At 36.2% G+C, this 14,177-nt stretch overlaps 1 protein-coding gene across 1 annotated transcript in view; it reads right to left on the bottom strand.

Annotated features, from left to right (window-relative positions):
- Positions 1-14,177, bottom strand: part of LOC114645277 (doublecortin domain-containing protein 1-like) — a 559,771-nt gene that overhangs the window by 158,656 nt on the left and 386,938 nt on the right. The gene's annotated exons all lie outside the window — the stretch shown is intronic.

The raw sequence follows: 14,177 nt of genomic DNA on the forward strand, positions 1-14,177 counted from the left end.
TAGACAGAAAGGCATTAACGGCATATAGTTTTCTGACCATTAAATTATGTTATGCTTGTTAGGTACATTGATGCGGTGAATGAGATAACACATAGAAACCTTAAGAAATGTAACTTAGATGAATAATCTTCAAGCAAAATGCCCAAACTTTCCCTCCCTTTTTGCATGCATTATCTATCTTTTTCCCATAATTTGTGTGAACTGCTTGCATTGAATTTTCACAAAAAACTTTAAAATAAAGACACATGAACTGCAGAGTTTCTCTTTGCACAGCTAGTGCTGGAATGCTTGTCTGGTAGCTACATCTGTACTTTTTTGAACTATTTGGAAACCCTAATCAAACGCATCTACAACAATTAAAACAGTTTCATAAACAATATTTTACTGGTCTTAGTATGAATTACTCTACTATTTGATTTTCATAATGCTCCTTAAGCTGCAATTAACTAATCTAACTAGGTTATCATTATTTATTTTAAAAGACCTATTACTCAACATATGCTAGTATTACTAGGGTGTTGTACCATGTTAGCCATTAGGAATGTAGTGAGAAGTCAAGCAAAATAACACCTTTTATTGGCTAACTAAAAAGATTACAATATGCAAGCTTTTGAGGCAACTCAGGCCCCTTCTTCAGGCAAGATGTAATCATGTGCCACAAACATATCCTGCATGTCTAACATAACTTTGTCTTTTGTTACAGTATAGTGCATGATTAACATCTAGCACGTTTGCAAGGACAAAGAGTCACTACTGTACACTGTTCCACTGCATGAACAGAATCCACATTACTTCTCATGAACATGTGGTTCAGTCTATTCTGTACTCCAATAAAAGCTTTTCCAGTAAGGCTGTAGATTGTGAATTCTCAATAACTGAAACATTCTCTTTTTCCCATTTTTAAAAATGAGGAGGGTCATCCCTGTTGTCTAATTCCAAGGCACTCTCCCCACCATCCATGCCACATTCCGTAGGCTCATTTGCCAAAACTTTACCAGTCAGTATCCATCCCCGTCCTCACCCATTCTCATGATCTCTATGACACTGAATCAATGAGACTGTGAGTACAAGCAGGGATGCTGGGTTCACTCTCTGTAAGAGGGTGAAGAGCTCTGCAATATGGGGAGATCAGAGATTAAAACAGCTTCTTCTCCAGTATAAGGGGTGCTAGTTGAGGTGGATTAAGCATGCAGCTAGGATGCCCCCCAAGGTGTTTCCCATGCAAAGTTTTACCAGGCTAAGCCCAACTGAAGAAAACAGAGGTGTACATTAATTACACGTTCAATGGATTTTATCTCTCAGTTGTCCCGATAGCTTCTGGGTATTCTTTAGGAATTGCTAGAAAAAGTTATTAGGGAATAAATAGGTCTGGTGAGATCTTCTCAGCTTGCCTCAGAATTTTGTTTCTGCAACTCTCTTCAGAAAAAGTGGAATGAAAATGATAATGATTATTCACATCTACTCTATTGATAATTCATTTACATATTTGTATAAAAGAACTTTTTACAACATAACTTTGTTAAGTTGAAATATCTTATTAAGGGCATTCAAATTCTACTACATTCTGAATTACAGTGACTTGGTAGACTACCATGCATGTCTTTAAAAGTTCTCAGATTAAAATGACAAGCAAAAATGGATGATTTCTTATTAAGAATTACAAGAACATACATTTCCCGTGATCATATTATGTCACTGGATAGTCAACGTGTTGCAAAACTCTCTGCCCTGTCCATAAACACACTTCATAGGATGTTCATCACTTAAAAAGTGCTTGTTTATGACTAGATTGAGAGTTGAGAGACTAACCAATGCAGCATGAGGATCCACAGTCAAACCAGGAAAAAAGGTCCATAGCAAGTCAATAAAAGCCACACTTAAAACAGCAGCTGGCCACATCGGAAAAATTCAGGCTGAAGGTTTATATCCCTGTGATAAGACAAAACCAGGAACAAGGGAAACATAGGTGCCATACATGGCGGAGCATAGAGGAATCTGGCCCCATTCTAAAGTTGGGTAGTAATGCCCCCCAAAATTGGCGCAATACTAGAGCAGTTGCAACTTTACAAAAATAAATCAAAAAGACCATACCAGAATTGTCTGAGTCTATATCTTTCTACAGGCTACTAAAACTACACTCAGACTGTAGATAAAAGTGACTCAATTCCTAATTGTTTCATTTGTATCCGATTTTTTTTTTGACTGTTCAAATTAATTTTGAAAGCAATTCAAATCTGATTTGTGTACCAATATCAACCCTGAAATAGAAAAATTAATAAAAATGAATTAATCAGACAGAATCAACCCAATAGACAAACATGACTACCTACATGCAGACTGCAAATTATTTACAGGGAAGAACGGCTATGAAATCGTCAGTTAATGATGGTAAGTGTTCAAAGATGCTTGGAGTGAAATCATCACTGGTAGATCTGCATGTAGAAAAATGAAGAAACGGTGGGCAATGTCAGTCTTGGAGAGCCACAATGGCTGCAGGTTTTTGTTCCAAACCAGTTTGTTAATGAGAAGTCAATTATTGCTGATGAAGCACTTATTGCTTAAGTGACATTTTGATGCTTCATTTTAGTGGCCTCGCTTGTTAAGGTTCCCCACCCTTAATTGCTTATTTTAATCTTAAACAGCTGCATTCCATGTTTTAATGGCTCCTTATTAGCAAAATGATGTAAATGACAAAGCAGCTCTCCATCTAGCTTGTTTCTATTTACATCTGTGTGTGTTCATCATGCACTGTTTGATTTAATAAAAACTTAAAATGATCCATTTTAGGCTTCAAATCATTTGGATGATATCCTTGAAAAGGAAAAAATCTATGATATAAGAACCTTACATTGCAGACTAACAACCTATAGAATTAAATAAGGTCCAAGACTGGCAAGGATTGGTTTCTAATTAAGCAGTTGGGTTGGAATGAAAACCTGTAGCCACTGTGGCTCTCCAGGACCAAGATTGCCCACCCTGGTCTAGGAAATTTAGACACATTTTAGAAAATTCATGGGTGTTGGGCTGTACTTGGAAGCATAGCCTAATATAATAAAATTCTGTGAAATCAAAGTATAATAATTATGTTTAAACATTTGCCCATAATTCTACTTTACTGTATCCTAGATAATGTATGCAAAGAATGCATTATCACCAATCAATCAATGCACAAGTTTTTCCATCAAAAGACCAACTATGAAGATCATTTTCAGTGTGCAAGAAATTAACATGAAGAATATAATCATTCAAGTCATAGGTGGTGGTAAACAACAGAAGACAACATGTGTGGAGTTTTAATGCAAGTCTTTATGTACGTCCATTTATGCTTTGAATTAAATCAGCAGTTACCAATGCATTCAAAGTTTAGAGTTACAGTCCTAATAAAGTATCTATCTATCTATCTATCTATCTATCTATCTATCTATCTATCTATCTATCTATCTATCTATCTATCTATCTATCTATCTATCTATCTATCTATCTATCTATTTCCATGTTAATTTTATTTTGCTATGTTTGTGCTTCCAATGCCATTCCAGTTTAAGGATTATTATTATTGTTAATAATACTAATAATAATAAAAATAGTATCGTTGTTGTTGTCGTTCAAATTTTTATTGTTGTATTATTATTTATGTTGTAGCCTATAATGTTTATGACAAATAGAATTCCAAAGCTTCAAAACATGATCTGTACTCATTTTAGGAGAGAAGTGGAAGCCATCTGTTAAAGAAAACCTAGCCCAGTGAGATTATGTCTAAAGAGAAGATCTTCCACTCCAGTCAAATGATGTGGGGGGATTATAAATGATGAACTAAACAAAAAAATTCAATTGAATTTCAAACATTGAGAAAAAAGTACTCATTCTATGATGAGCCATTAACATAGTTTCTTTAAAAAGAGGAACCCTACTGTGTTAACCAAGGCACAGACTTCTTTAAAAGCTGGTTAAACATGGACTGAACTGAGTTTATACAGTATATGGAGCCCACCTATACAAATTGGGAGGAACTAGAGACTTTGACATAGCCTAGTTTAAACAGGGTTCTGATCTAGGCAGGTAGTACGGCGCAGTGGATAAGGCTTTGGACTTCTAATACTGAGGCTGTGGTTCAAATCCTGAGACTGTGTGACCCTAAGCAGGTCACTTCACCCATCTGTGCTCCAATTGGAAAGCAAAAAGAAATGTAACCAACTGTATGTCAAATGTTGTAAGTCGCTTTGGATAAAGTCATCAGTCAAGTAAATACATGTAAATGTAGAACTTTACTACTAACAGGATGATTCTTTGTTTTGCAGCAATGTTAATAAAGGCAGCCCTTATACCAGGGATACTGGGTAGGTAATAGCTAGCAAAATCATAGTTCCTGAAAAGGTTACCCAAATACACAAGCAAATGGCCAAAAACAGAGAGAATACAGAAACACAGAGGACAGATTAAGTAGCTGAGGTACTTCCTTAAGCATGTGTACTAGCTGTATTAGGCAAGTAGGAAGGCATGGCCACACACAAAATACAAATCAACATTGAGAAAAAGGGAGTAACAATGGGCATGAAAAGGCTAAAAACAAACAGCGTGGAAGGTATAGACAAGGGCATGATGATGGGTGTTTCAAGGTGCATGATATGACATCAAAGTGAGAATGAACTTGTTGATGGGAGCAAGATATGCCACATCCATCCATCCATCCATTTTCCAACCCGCTGAATCCGAACACAGGGTCACGGGGGTCTGCTGGAGCCAATCCCAGCCAACATAGGGCACAAGGCAGGAACCAATCCTGGGCAGGGTGCCAACCCACCGCAGGACACACACAAACACACCCACACACCAAGCACACACTAGGGCAAATTTAGAATCGCCAATCCACCTAACATGCATGTCTTTGGACTGTGGGAGGAAACCGGAGTGCCCGGAGGAAACCCACGCAGACACGGGGAGAACATGCAAACTCCACGCAGGGAGGACCCGGGAAGCGAACCCAGGTCCCCAGATCTCCCAACTGCGAGGCAGCAGTGCTACCCACTGCGCCACCGTGCCACCATGCCACCCATGATATGCCACATGGCACATACAAAACCATACACTTGCTGGAGCCATTTTCATTACAAGACAAATGACATATGCTTCAACCTGTGGAAAGAAAACGGACCAGTAGGATGAAACTCACAATGACATACAAATAGGAACATGCAAGCAAGTCTCCTAAATCTGAATCTGGGAATACAGGATAATACTACTAGTCATTGTAACAACGTGCACTCCACAATAATAAAAGCAGTAACAAAAAAATTGAACTCCATGCTGAAAAAAATATAAATTATGTATGGTGGACACTTAATGTTGGCCTAATTACTGAAGGATTGCTTATGTTTCTTTTTATATTTCTCTGCAAAATGACCTTTCTTATTTTTTTCCTTTTTAAATGCATGCTGACCTAGTTCTTCTGTTAATGTATACTAATAATTACCACAAATGTATTAATGCAACAATTTTCTATAAGCCAAGTGAAATTATTTTTATTCATCAGAAACAAAGTACAGGTTAACATTACAATGCTAAATTGTCTTTCATTAAAGAATCTACCAAAAAAACATTCAAGAATTCTATTTTAGCATCTATTTACACAATTTCTGAAGGAAACTTTAGCAATGTTGTAGCTTAAGGTCATTTTACTACATCATCTGACTATGCCTCTTAAAGTTTACAATGGATAATATATCATAAACCTAAATGTAACTTTATTAAATCAATTCTTTCTAATGCTATTTACATTGGTACTTTGTTTATTAAATATATCAATCTTTTTTTCCAAGCCTGCTTGAGATATGTAATTGAGTGGAGCCTAGTCAAACAGTTCTGGGCAACAGACAGAAACTAATCATCTGGATAGCAGTCAATTTCAGGGCACAGGCTTCGACACATTCACACTTACTCACATCATACCATTTTACAGTTTCCAGGCAATCTAGCTTGCATGTTGTTGGGATATGGGAGGAAACTGGAAAGAGGCAAAGAAAACCAATGCACAAGCACAGAACATACAGACTACACATAGACAATAACTAAGCTAGGATTTCATCACAAGTCTTTGGTGCTGTGAGGCAGAAGGACTAACCATTAATATTCTGTATATTCAACGTAGCATATACTGTAGAGGAACTTTTGGAAAACTATTGGGTAAAGCATCTTACGTTGTAAAACCAGACCTAAAGAAAAGATATTTGTAAGTTCTGCAAGAGAAATGACTTTTTGAACTCCCATTTCCACTTTTTTCTATTATTATATTCCTCTTACCAGTCTTTTTTGACAATTTTTGAACAAAAAACATTTCATTTTCCATTAATTGTGTCATTATGATGATGATATCATCTCACTGAAATTTTACATCTGGTTTTCTATACAGAATCGTCCTTTTTTAAAATTGCTTCTTGTGGCCACATGCATGTTGTATATAATAATGGCACCATCAGCTAATCATGTGATTGCCTGCGATGCAACATGTGACATCACATGATCACTATTTCACATGGCAACATAGTTTTTTCAAAATCCAAGCTTATAGATAAATCCTAAACACAAATTGCTCATAGCTGAAGTTCAAATACTCTTCTAGTCAGGGACTTATTTTTAGAATTGTTTTTGACCTTGCTGCTATTTTGGACTGCTGAAATTCTGAAGTTTAAATTTTTTTTTTGACAATAAGTTCTTATTCTGTGTGGTCAAAACAATCCTTGCATGTCCTCTGATGATGATTATGCCTCATTCTCCTGTTTAATTCTGTAAAAATTATTACACCAAATGTTCAGCTTTTTCTTTTCAAGCACTACATTTTAACATATTGATGACTTGCATTCCAAACACACACTTGGAAAAGAGTTAAGAAAATAAAGCAAAATTAAACAAACACGATAAACATTTTATTCCTAATTTTGAGTATTGTGGTAGCATGTCTTTAGGATGTCCATCCATTTGTCAGGGTTGCAATGGCTAGAGCCTACACTAGCAGCAACAGGCGCAAGACAAAAACCAGTGTAAAATGGCACACTATTTTATATATTTGTTCTGTCACAGTCTGGACTGAAGAAGACAATGTTATGAAAGAAAATAAAAATTAAAAACATACCAGAAATCATGACAATATCCACACTTATACTGTGTGGTACTTATACTGGATGAAATTATCTAACACACACACCTCTTTAAGATGGGGGTGACAAAAACACACACACACACACACACGCAACAGATCATGCCCTGATGCTATCCATCCATCCATCCATTTTCCAACCCGCTGAATCCGAACACAGGGTCACGGGGGTCTGCTGGAGCCAATCCCAGCCAACACAGGGCACAAGGCAGGAACCAATCCCGGGCAGGGTGCCAACCCACCGCAGCTGATGCTATGGGTTTGCAAATAAAATCAAGCCAATCCATGTTTTTATTCAACAGTACTTCTTAGACAAAGATAGTCCTCAGTTTCCTCAGTCACATCTGTCATTCGTGAGTCTTATAATGCCCTGAAGATCACCTATTGATTTCAGTGTATAGAAACAATATCAAAAAGTACATTTCCTCTCGTGTCTTTAGGCCCTGTTCCCCTGAATCCCCTGAATCCAGTTGTATAAATAAGAGAAGGCACAAAGATGAAAGTGTTTTTTATAGTTTGAAAGAAATGATAAAGCCATGCCACAACTAAGAAGCTTGACAGGACCATAGATAATCAAGTTATTTTTACCAAATACTTTAGAATGCATATAAACTGCAGATATGAAACCAGAGACTCCAGGAATTCATCAAAACATAATGCTTCCCAATAGTCGGCTCTGGTAATCAAGCAGGGGATGTTAAAAAAATGCAAGAAAGGCATGATAATTGTTAGTTGTTTACATACTTCCACCATCAGCTCAAAAACATGGAAAAAGACGAAAAAAAGAATACATGACTTCCTGTACATTAGTTAACATTCAGTATAGCCAATCGTGACCAAAATGACTTCAGCAAGGAAATAATAAAATATAATTGCTGGGCTATTGTACAGAAAAACTGGACAATACAGTAATCACCTTGTTTGATGCTGATGAGTGCAACAAAATGTGAAAGAAACATATGTACCCATGGATCCATCCTAATGCCAGCAATGAAGGTTGATGTAATGGTGAAGAGAGTGTCTTCATGGCATGAACTGGATTTTTTCAAACAAGAAGATCAATAATTGCATAGTCTTTCCTGATAAAATGTATTATGCTAATCAGAGTAGATCTCCCTCCTGAAAGAACTACGGAAATCAATATACTGTAGGATAGTATTCCTATTTTGTCACCTTGCTGTTTCCTAATAAATTCTGTGAATAAATACATGCCAGCTCTCTAGTAGATAATTGTTAATGAAACCATTTTGAAATGACTTTTTCTTTGTGCAGTGGTGCAAAATCATGCTGGAAGTAATCATTAGAGAATGGGTAAAATACGGCCATGGAGGGATGCACATGGTCAGCATCAGTTAATGTACAGAATAGGGAAATAAATGCATTTTGGAACATTAACTGAATCTTCTAAACTGTATCTACATGATTTTATGCATTGTGTTGCTGCCACATGATTGGCTGATTAGATAATTGCATAGGTAAGCAGGAGTACAGTTTAGCATTGCCTTAACATTGTTTAACTTGAGCCTAACATTTTGGATCACCTTACATAAGCTTCTCACAATAAGTTACTGGAATTTTGTCCCATTCCTCCAGACAGAACTGGTGTGACAGGAATAGGTTCATAAACCCCCTTGCTCGCACATACTTTTTCAGTTCTGCCCACAAATTTTCAATTGGATTGAGGTCAGGGCTTTGTGATGACCAATCCAATATCTTGACCTTGTTGTCCTTAAGCCATTTTGCCACAACTTTGGAGGTATGCTTGGAGTGATTGTCCAACTGGAAGACCCATTTGCGAGTGAGCTTCAACTTCCTTGCTCAGCTCTTGAAATGTTGCTGCAGTATATCTACATAATTTTCTATCTATTTTGTGAAGTGCACCAGTTCCTCCTGCAGCAAACCACCCCCACAACATGATGCTCCCATTCCCATGCTTGATGGTTGGTATGGTGTTTTTTGGCTTGCAAGCCTCACCTTTTTTCCTCCAAACATAACAATGGTCATTATGGCCAAACAATTCAATCTTGGATTCATCAGACAAGAGGACATTTCTCTAGAAGGTAAGATCTTTGCCCCCATGTGCCACTGCAAATTGGAGTCTGGCTTTTTTATGGTGGTTTTAGAGCATATGTGTCTTCCTTGTTGAGCAGCCTTTCAGGTTATGTCAATAAAGGACTGGTTTTACTGTGGATATAGATACTTGTCTATCTGTTTCCTGCAGCATCTTCACAGATCCTTTTTCCTGTTCTGGAATTGATTTACACCTTTTGCGCCAAAGTATGTTCTTCTCTAGGAGACGGAATGCGTCTCCTACCTGAAGCAGTATGATGGCTGTGTGGTTCCATGGTGTCTATACTTGCATATTATTGTTTGTACAGATGAAAATGGAAACTTCAGGTATTTGGAAATAGTTCCAAAGGATGAACTAGATTTGTGGAGGTCTGTCTGTGATAAAGGCAGTGAGTTTGATGGTAGGCCTTAACATACAAACACATGTTGACTCCAATTGGGATAACTGGCTCTCAGAATCTAATTATCTAATTATCCAAAGGCTTGCCATTATTTTCTGGAATTTTCCAAACTGTTTAAAGGCACAGTTAGCAAAGTGTGTATAAACTTGTGACCCACTGGAATTGCAATGTAGTCAATAAAAAGTGAAATACTCTGTCTGTGAACATTGTTGGAAAATAATACTTTTGTCCTGCACAAAGTGGATGTCTTATGATAGGCTAAACTTAGTTTGTTAGTATAAAATCTGTGGAGGAGTTATAAAGTGAGTTTAAAAGACTTCACTCTAAGTGTACATAAACTTCTTACTTGAACTGTAAATGTGTTCCTCATAATTTGCTCAGTCACTGTAGCTACAGTTTGCTCAGCATACTCTTTAGATTTTGGATGGGAACACAGGAAGAACTATATGGGGAACTCTAGAAGCCTGAAACCATGTTCTGTTTTATTTCAGGAGAGGACTAGAAGTTCCTTAGGAAGGTTACTGGAAATGGAAGAAGAGGAGAAAACAATACTCTCTAAGGTCTTTGGGATATAAAGGAGCCTATCTGGACATATGTGACAGTGAAAAGGAAGCTGGGGCAGAGTATGAGCAGTTCACTTCCAATCAGAGAATCTGGTCAACATAAGTCACCATGATAGACAGTTCCTATTTCTGTTAACTAGCACTGATAAAACCTAAGAGTTGAAGAAGGAGAACTGAACTCTGCACTGGAGTATGCTGATGGAAGGAGACCTTCTCCAATAACTGGACTGAGGTTTATGATGATTGTTTACTGGCTGTTAATAAATGCATTCCTATGTCCAGCAATGGATAAATTTATATCTGAGCAGTTGTCTCAACTTCCTGAAGTGCCTGCCTCAGTCATGATATGCATCAACACAAATGTATGTTTAAAAAGAGTCAAGAATGTAAACTTAAAGCAGGGAATGTTTCCAAGGAAAGGCAAGAAAGGGCATGAAATGTATTATTTCTCTTAATTTTCTGCCTGGAGAAGACATAGTTGGGTATTTTCATGTATTAAAAAAGAAGTGTGGATAAATATACATAACTTGAGCTTAAAAAACTTAAGCAGTATAGCCTAATAGCTGAAGTGATGGACTATAAGCTATTAAGGCTTCACCACTGTCTTACTGTTGAATGGCACCTCTGGATAATACCATCAATTAAACAAAAACTAAAAAAAATTCTATTCAGTCATTTACTTTTGCTGTAAACAATATGCTAAGAAACATTTTAACAATTATGGAATACATGGTGCAAATGGGTAAATGTATGACTAAACTGACTGTTTCACATTATAGATTGTTTTTATTGTTTCTCTATGGAATTTATTTTAAAAAAACAGAGAGAATAATGCCAACATGAGTCTGAGTTTTACACTTAGCGATTATTTCCTTCTGAACCTATAGTTCCCTTCTGGGACTTGCAATAGTGTTTAATACCAGAATATTTGGATTGATGCTCTACTACACCATAACAGGTTTAATCCCAGATGACCAAAATCTGGCTTCCCTCCACTGTCACTGGTTACTGTGTAGTGACACAAACTGTGCAAGGTAATGGAGCATAGAGCTGTCCCAGTGGTTCAATGGAAAATGTCGGCTGAGGTGACCCTCTGTGGACAGAAACTGTGAATTTGTATCTCACCACCAGTCCAGCTGGGATCTGTGTATATCTCCTGCAATGCCTGGACTTTTTGGATCACTCTTTTGCCAGGCAGAAGGGTTACTCTTTCAAGGGAGAGAGGGAGGGGGTGTTTGCATTACATAGGAGGTCAATTGAAAAACTAGAATTACAACTGATCCTTTTTACCGGTGAGCACATGGACCTGTCCAGATTTTTTACAGTCAGCTGAAATAGACACAATAGCAAATACAGGCCATTGGAGTACAGGACACTTTTTGGAGACACTCAAACAAATTGAGGGAGATCTGAAGTCCAATCCTTCAAATGCAGTTACTATGCTGCTATATAAACTCCATTACAAAGAGTTTTAGAACAGTTAACTATGCTACACATATAGAAATATAAATTGTATTATATTCATCTATAATTGGCCATTAAAAGTGCTATCCTTATATTTTATGTTTTAAACCACCTGCTAAAAATGTAAAAAAAATATAATAGTTAAATGGCAAAGTGTGTTGCAAATTGCAGATAGTTTAAAGCGTAGAAGTCAATAGAGTATTTAGACAAGAAATATTTGCAGATTCCATATTTCAGTAGGGTCTTAATGTGACTGTACTTTCTAAACACAGCTAAAAGCCTAAAGTGCACACATTAACTTCAATTATGATCACCAGGAAAAAAAACATGGTGTACAATAAATTATTTCTTTTGGTTTACACCTTCATTGGAAGAACAATAGGATATAAATTAACTGCAATATTAATGAAAAGTTAATAATTCAATCCAACACATTTTTATTAAGTTATTAAGTCAATTCAAAAAGAATCATTGGCCAAACAAATAAATAAATTGCACCAAATGGATGTCATTCTTTTTCCCCCAGTAATGCGCACTTTTTATACTCGGGGTCTATTGAAGCACGAAGTTGGATTGTCATTAAAAGAACAAGTACACTTCACAGCATGAGGGGAGTCTTCTGTCACACGCAAAATAAATAAAACTGTCTGCAGAAAAAGGTAAACCAAAACTTCATATCGTTACAATCAATATATTAAAATGCTAGGAGTACAGTATTAGTATAATAAGGTTATTAAAGGAAGATAATGTGCTGAATTAAACTTTTTTTTTTATTTCTAGACTTATGTAGACATTCTTTGCTTAAGAAAGAAAAATAATTTATAATATGCCAGACAGCTAATTATAACTTATTACTTTATCAATTGAATACTCATGATGCTAATCTTTTATTTTTTTAACCTTGTCCTGTGCCAAGCTGTCTACAGTTTCCTCTAAAGATCAAGAAAAAAACTGAACTTTACATACATTAATTATTATTATAGATCAGAACTGCACTACAGCAATATTTTTATTCACTATCTTAAGAAACTTAGAGTAAATTAAAAACTCTCTTCTTATTGCACCTTTACTAACAATGTGTGCCAATAAAGGAGATACATTTCATTCCGAAGTGGTCTTTCTTTATTTGTTTAGGAAAATGAATAAGTAAGTAAGTAAATAAATAAATAAATAAATGCCAAGAACATCATTAGAACAAATGCCAGCTCTGTCAGTGACAGCTGCTCCCCCGAAAGCAGGGAACATTGCAGGAGTACGTCGGCCAGCAATCCCCTTAGCGGTCTGTAAAGTCACTTGTGGGAAAACAACAAAGGCCTTTCCATACAACTAACACAGATGTGCCCATAGCCAAACTGTCAGAAGCAGTTACGATGATGGCTACTCACAGTTCATTATTTCCTTCTCACAGGTCACTGGGTGACAAGCTGGGTCAGTATGCTTCATTGGCTGTTACTGTACAGTTCCATCGTTATATTATAGAAAAGGTGTGTGCCACTTGATTTGATAAACTTGTATCAACAAATTTATTCTCAACGCAGTCAGAAGAAATTTTTATATATTGGCATGTCTATGGGTGTAATTTGGGGGGTGAGCTGTGTTAAAATGGGAGAGCGTTGATTACCTCTGCACTTAATTAATAACATGAGGTACTTAATGAATAAATATTTCATAAATTGTATAAAGTGCCATAATTGACATCACTGTTGCATTTATGTCTTTTTTTCAATATTCACATCACTCTCTCCCAAGCCAAGAATAAAACTTAAGTGATGATACGAAAATGTCAGCTATAATTAAACTATACGGCTTCAAACTGTGTTAAATGAGAGGTTTGTGAACTTTACTTCTTTTTACATTCATAAGCTTTCACAACTAAATAAGATGCAGTAAAGAAAACCACACAATAAAATATACATACATTTCATAATCCAAATTGTTGTCACTTAAAATTTCATGTAAAAGTGTTGTTTCTCACAAGAAAATTTAAGTCCCATAAAAATCAAAATCATTGAAAGGATGTTTTAAAATGAAGAACATTACATGATAAGTAGAGCATATAAACATAAGCCACATGAGTTAACAAAATAATAAAAAAGCGCACTCTGTTATGAGCATCTTTAATTTTTAGGCACCAAATTACTGCTCTGTGAAAATCCTTTGGTTAAACAACACAGCTCATAAACATTGTTTAAATTGTTTAAAGCAATTAATCTTTTTTTCACATACACATCTGGATCACACAAAAAGGCTGCGTATTCTTGTGAATTTGATTATCTGTATGGGTTCCAAGTGAAACGTGAAGTGAAAATTTGACCATTGTTAAATTGCATTAAACTGACTAAGATGCATTAAAAGATAGATATGCCACCCAAATTGTGATTTTCTAAGGCTTAATGTATAATTGTTTCTGGCAACAGTCACAGACTGAAATGAACAAACATGATTTCCAGTAATAATGATAATAATGATGATGTGGCTCAAGTAAAGAGACAGGTCCACAGCAGTGCACTGTAAAAAAAGCAGTGGAGT

The sequence above is a fragment of the Erpetoichthys calabaricus genome, chromosome 2, assembly GCF_900747795.2.
Source record: "Erpetoichthys calabaricus chromosome 2, fErpCal1.3, whole genome shotgun sequence".
Taxonomy (NCBI): Eukaryota; Metazoa; Chordata; class Cladistia; order Polypteriformes; family Polypteridae; genus Erpetoichthys; species Erpetoichthys calabaricus.